The 6,492-nt window shown below is 35.3% G+C and overlaps 1 pseudogene; it reads left to right on the top strand.

Moving 5' to 3' along the window:
- Positions 1–5,196: 5,196 nt before the first annotated feature.
- Positions 5,197–5,296, top strand: LOC138815166 (U6 spliceosomal RNA; annotated as a pseudogene).
- Positions 5,297–6,492: the final 1,196 nt, after the last annotated feature.

Below are 6,492 nucleotides of genomic sequence, written 5' to 3'. Positions count from 1 at the left end.
TCTATTCAACATCAAACAACTATATGTTAAAGTACTTCGAACCGCAGAAAAGAATTTGGAAAACCAGAAATTATTAGGATTAGGGAGAGATGTGGGTAAAAAATAGGAATAGATTGGTGTGGGGAGGCACAGGGAGAGTTAACTATGTCCTAATCACAATGCAGGAAATGGGTTGGGTGGGATGCAAGTAGAGAGAGAGAGAGACCAGAAAAAAAATAGAAACGTAAAAATTAATGTTATTATAGAAGTTAAAAGACTGTCTATTTAGAGAGGAATGTGAATATGTTCCGAGAAGGGGAGGGACATAGAGGAGATGTGAAAAACTTTAAGGGTGGGAAAGGGAGAAGAAAAGATCAGAAGTTCAGTAGAGCTAGACAAAAAACAAAAAGATAATTAAGAAAGAAAGAAAAAGAGAAAGAAGACAAGAAAAGAAATGAAAACGCTCATTCACATATTCCTAAAATAAAAATTATAAGATGAGAAAAAAAAAGTTAATGGAAAACAATTATTTTTTCAGAAGAGGCAAAAATTAAAGATTAATAAAAGTTTTCGAAGGGAAAAAATATATATATAAGGTAGCAAAAAACAAAAAACAAGCAAAAAAAGAAAAGAAGAAGAAGAAAAAAAAAGAAAAAAGAAAAAAAAGTCTTTTTTTTTTTTTTTTTTTTGGGGGGGGAGGATTGGGAAGAATCCTGTATCTCCCTTTTGTCTCTAACCAGTCTCTTGTTGGAGTCTCTGGTCAGCTTGAGGTCCTGTGGCTTGATTGGTTTCTTAAGTCGGTTGGTTGGAAGAGGCAGAAAAATGCTCTGCTTTGCCCAAGATTTTGAGATCCCCCTCCCAGGTTAGTTTTCTGGGAGGGTGATCTGCTTTGAGAGTCACAAAAGAGGGGGGTGTGGTGATGGGGCTAGGTTCTGGGTACAGTTGAGGCCTTTCAACAAACAGTAGCTTTTCCCTGGGGCTATTTTGTGATAAAGCTCACAGCGCCCAGCCTGGAGCCATTCCCAGGGTTTCTGTTTTTCAATTGATTGTGGTGGCTGCTAGAGGGAGGGGCAGCCTCTGGCTCTGGTTACCCAGTGAGGCAAGGCACTCCAATGGTTTGGCGCCTGAGCTGGGTGACTTTTCCCTGGATGGTGCTGAGTCTGGCAGGTCACTTCGCCGTTAAGTTCTTGTGACCTGCTAAATGACTCGTTTTATTCCAAGGCCTGAGCTGGAGCTAGCAGCTCCTCCAAGCTTTGTCGGTATCCAAGATGGAGATCACCGGTGCTGGGGGGGGGAGGGGTGGCCTTCACTCCTCTGCTTCCTGAGAAGGAGTGAGGATGTCAGGCTTGTACTCACGCCGAGTCTTGGATCCTGGTTCGTCTCTGGTCTGCAAACAGCAGGATGAAGATTTCCGCTCCTTGTCGGTTCTTGTTGGTGTTGAGTAGAATCCGCTCGTCCGCTGCGTCTGGCTCCTTCGTCCCGGACTCTCTGTGTCTCAGGTATGACCCTGCAGCGGTAGTCGCCGCCGCGACCCTGCCGCCATAGCGGCATCTGCTGTGTTTCCTTGGCTTCCCCTCTCTTGTCTAACTCTCTGTCCTGTGATGGCACACTTGGTGTGATTCTCTGGCTTAGGACTGTTCAGTAGAACTCTAAAATTGCTTTCTATGCGAGAGCTTGTTCAGATTCCAGCTTCTCCTCCACCATCTTCCCGGAACTCTGACAGGTAAATTTTAATTGTTCAAACTTTTTAACAACTTAGCCTATCAAGAAAATTTAAAATTGAATGAGAAAATGGGCTTTCATGCAAAGAAATCCATGGAGACCTAGCTGAGAGGGAGCAATGTGGGTGAATATGGCTCATTTTCACACTAAACAAACAAACATCACAAACCTTGAAGTAAATCATTTACGTTCCCTCGAGAATTGTCCTTACCCAGGACATGTACTCTCACTGTGTGAAACAAGGTTGCAATGGAATTTAAATTCAAAGTTCTTTAAAAAAAAGACATCAAAATTTGTGAATTGACATTTAATTACCAAACAATAATTCTCTGAAAAAGAAGGAAAGATATAATTCAAAATCACTTGACTTTATTAAAAGTATGAGAAAAGAGTAGTTAAGAGAGATGAGAGAAACCATAGAGGACTGTTTTCTCTCCAGTAGTGTAATGGGTTCTTGATCTTGTTTCTTCCATTCTATCTTCACAAGCTTTCAAGTGTGGCTGAGGAGTGGAGTAACCAGTTCAGACAAAGAATACTCACAGAAGAAAATATTTGCAGTACATGTAGATGATTTATAACCTTTGACAGTCTATTTATATCTGTTCAAAATTCTCCCCTACCCCAAACTGCATTCTTTGAACAGCTTTGTTTGCTTTTCCAAAGACTGCCCTTCATTAACTGCTTAAAATTTTGTGAGGTCATACATATACACTATAGATATTGCTGTTTGGTTGTGATTTTTGTGTGTTTTTGTTTGTAGTTGTGTTTTTAACTGAATTTCAAAAGGTTGTGCAAGTGTGTTACAATTAAATATGTCCATCTAATTGTCAAATGCTCCTGGATCAGAGTCTCTCCTTCTATCAATCTGAACCAACCCTTTCTCCAAAATTTATTTCAGATTTACCACTTCCTTTATTACATGTGTACATTGAGTATTCTAGCTGTACTTGCCCCTTTTCCATTTTTCGTTCATTTTATGTCTTTATTATTATTCTTTTCTGCTTTCGACTTCCTGATAGTCATTCTGTTAAACTGTCTGTTAGTAATTTGAAAGGTTTATATAGATTCCATGGAGTTTCAATCCTGCATATACTTGAAATGCAATAACAATTTGCAAGACTGGAGACGTGAAGCACCTAGACATGGTTTTATTCTCATCTTTTTAGAAGATTAATCTTCAACAAGAAAGTTTAAAAATCGCTTAGAATTTATAGCTAACTACCAGTTTTTATAAATGGCTTTGTACAATGGTGTGTGATTATTTTATTTTACATGGGATGATATTTTCTACTACCTATAAGTTTTGGAAAAAGAAGAAAACTAATATTTACTACTGTAGAGGAATATGATAGAAATAGAAGACAGATTTTATGTTTGTCACCTCTCTAATGAGTACCCATATGCAAGACTTAAAGTCATATTCCTTACTATGTTAGACAGATAGGGAAAACTTATGATAAGGCAACACATGATAAGGCAACTATTAGTGACTTTAAAATGTACCTTCCTATGTGATGAAATTTAATTTATTAGCTAATATTTGGATTTGAATCATGGAAGGCTGGTCGATTTAACACATTTCTGGAAGGCACCTACTGAAAAACGCAAATGGTGGGAGATACTATTTCTACATTTTAATCAATGGTTGAACTTCCTTGGTATTTATGCTGGGTAAATAAATCATCTCTATTGTAACTTGATTCCTACACTTGAAAAAAATTAAAGTCACTATTATCTACTTGTCAAGTGTTATTTTGGTGAATAAGATTTGTAAAAGTTTGTTTGAAAAGGAATATACTTTCAGAAGATTAAATGTAGGTTATCATTGGTATAAAAATAATTTGTGACATTTGTGATTTTGTTTACTCATATAGGCTTGTCATCTGGTCATCTGTAAATTGAAAGTTTGAACTATAGTACTTTCTCTCATATTTTGTGATCTCATCTTTCATTTTAAGTTGCCTTACATTTCACAATTGCTTACTACTAATTCCTACAAGGAATTAGGGCCCTGAAATATTGTAGGAAATTAGAAATTGAGATGGGTCTTTTCAATTACTTTCCGTTAGCATGTTGCATGGGCCAAGGTCAGAAGTCTTGCCCTTGTTATCTGATGATGCAGATAACTGGGACCTGGTAACCTCAGACCCGTGTGTACTACAGAAGAATAATAGCTTTTACACATCATATCAGCAAAATTTGGGTATAATCAGTAAGAATGCTTCAGAAATATGGAGAAAAACACTTTGGGTCCAGCGAGTTAACACAATAAACACAGCAGCAGTGTAAAATATCTTATAGATTAGAGAAAACAATACTGTTTTTTTTTTTACTATGTGAATTCAGAAGACCTAGAACACGTAAAGGTATCACAAGTTTATAACTAAGACATTGCTTTGATACTTTTTATATTCTAATATATATTCTAAACCTAATTATTTATATTCCAATTTATTTATGGGAATAAATTTCAATTTATTTGTCAAATTATCAATTAATTCTCGTAATTCTAGAAATTTAAGATCAGCAGGTAGAAATATAAAATATATAAGTATTTATAATATAGGAAATTGTTATGCATTGTTCTGTTGTGGTTAGGGTATCAAATGCAACTCTGTTTTAAAGTAATATTACATTATCTCTACCTCAGTTTTTGGTAGAGTTAGACCTAAAACTTTACCATTTGTAAACCTGGAGGCAAGAGGAAACACTGTGATTAAAACATTATTAATTTAAGGACTAATATCGAGGAGAAACCTATGGACTTCTCCAGGAGCTATGGAAATATTTGGTGATAGAAAGTCAGTACTGTAAGTTCCTGCCTGTTTGGATGGTAGACAGACCAGGATATTAGCTAATCATGCATATGAATAATTTTTTCATCTTCCTGACTTTAGCTACTTTGAAATGATAGGTATAATAAACAATTATATTTTGATAAAAATACCTTCTATTCTGAACATTTCAGTCTGATCTGTTAATCTCTCTATGAACCCTTGTAACTAAGAATAGTTTTGTCCAGTCAGACAATCTATGCTGTCAGGGTAAGATATTCTTGTTGGTCTGTTCCTACATGGAAGAAGGGTAAAGGGTCAGGAAGACATTTGTATCAGTGAGACTTCTTTGCGAAATTTTAAGCTGCAGAATTTTAGAAGTAGCTCTTAAGCAAGGCTTACTTTGAATCCATTAGCTCCACAAAGGTAACTCAGTTGATAAGTAAGTACTTGAAATGCCATCACCTTTGGACTTAGCTATAAAGGCTTCAAAATATGATCAAATTAAAAATGAAAACGACAAAATAGTCATTGACAAAAATTGCAAATGTGAGCAATCAACCAAACAATATAAGTTTTTGCCACTATACACAGAAATTTAGAGAAATAAGATCAATAACATTTTAGGAACAATAAGGATTCCTTTTTACAAATAGGCAACCAAGGATATATGCCTGTATAAAGGTTGCATCATTAACTACTTAAATTTAAAGGATACTACATGCTTCAGCAGCAGGTCTACCCAAGTGACAACAATACAGAGATTAACATGGCACTTGCAGAAGGATGATACAAAAATTCGTGAAATATTCCATATTTTTCATTCTTCAAATGCAAGAAATGAAAAAGTTATGAAAAAGTTTATTACAAAAATACAAGTGTAACAATACATGTAATTCATAGAATTAAAGGTTAGTTTGACATAAGTGTATTAAATCTTCATTTTAGAAAGGCCCTTACATAGCATAACCTTTACAAAACTTGAAATTAGATAACATTGTCATCTTATTCCAAAGAAATAAAATCCTGTAAGGACCTAGGAAAAAAGGAATCTTAACTTTTTCTATATGGAATGTAATCTGAAAGGACACATTTATTAATGAACCTATATATTATAAAAAATGTAGACTTCAAAGTATTATATCTAGAAAATAATGAAATAGATTATGGACTTTATACAAACCTAGATATACTTTTTTTCAGACAAGCACCAGGAATAACTTTAGTTTCTATACTATTCATTTCAACAGATAAGTTAAAATTAAAAAAAAAAAACACAAACTCTTCAGAAATCATTATAGATGCATACAAACAACTCTTGAATACATTTTGACATCAAAGTGAGGCAATTCACGTGGAAGAATACCATGGAATCCATGAATTTTTAAATTAAGATATTGCTGTTGCTTTTTATTATGAAAATATTTGTAGGGACACAAAGGATGGAATGGCACTTTTGAAATTTAAGAAACTTAACCATTACTACGTAGGAGAATAATTTGTACACCCTTCCACAACTTCAAAGAGGTAGTGATACATACTTATCCTTTTAGCAATATCAAATGCAGTTTCTTCCAAGTTATTCTTCAGACCCGGTTTGAAAAAATGGTTCAACAGAAGAAGAGACAGCATATCTTTGCTATTTCTCTTCCCAGCAGCAAGATGCAAGGGGATCAAGAGGCCTTTAGTTTGGGGATTGGTATCTGCATCATGATGAAGTAAGAAAGAATCCATTCTGGTATTAATCCACATAAAAGTACTATGCAGGGGTGCCAAGCCATTCACAGTTATTGCATGAATATCTGCCTTGAGCTGCCAACTCATGGACAATGTCTACATGTCCACTCTAGGCTTCCCGATGAAGAGGAGTATACTTATCCTCATCCCTGGTATTCATATGAGAGGCCTTTTTGAAAAGGAATCTCCGCACTGCAGTAAGCCCAAAGAAGAAATTTGCTTGCATTCTTCTCCATTATTTTCTTGCAATTGATACCATTCCTCACGTTTTCATCTACTT

This window comes from Dipodomys merriami, unplaced genomic scaffold, assembly GCF_024711535.1.
Source record: "Dipodomys merriami isolate MVZ:Mamm:240054 unplaced genomic scaffold, mDipMer1.0.p SCAF_629, whole genome shotgun sequence".
Lineage (NCBI taxonomy): Eukaryota > Metazoa > Chordata > Mammalia > Rodentia > Heteromyidae > Dipodomys > Dipodomys merriami.
Note: the sequence above shows the minus strand (reverse complement) of the source record. Positions and strands in the feature narration are given on the sequence as shown.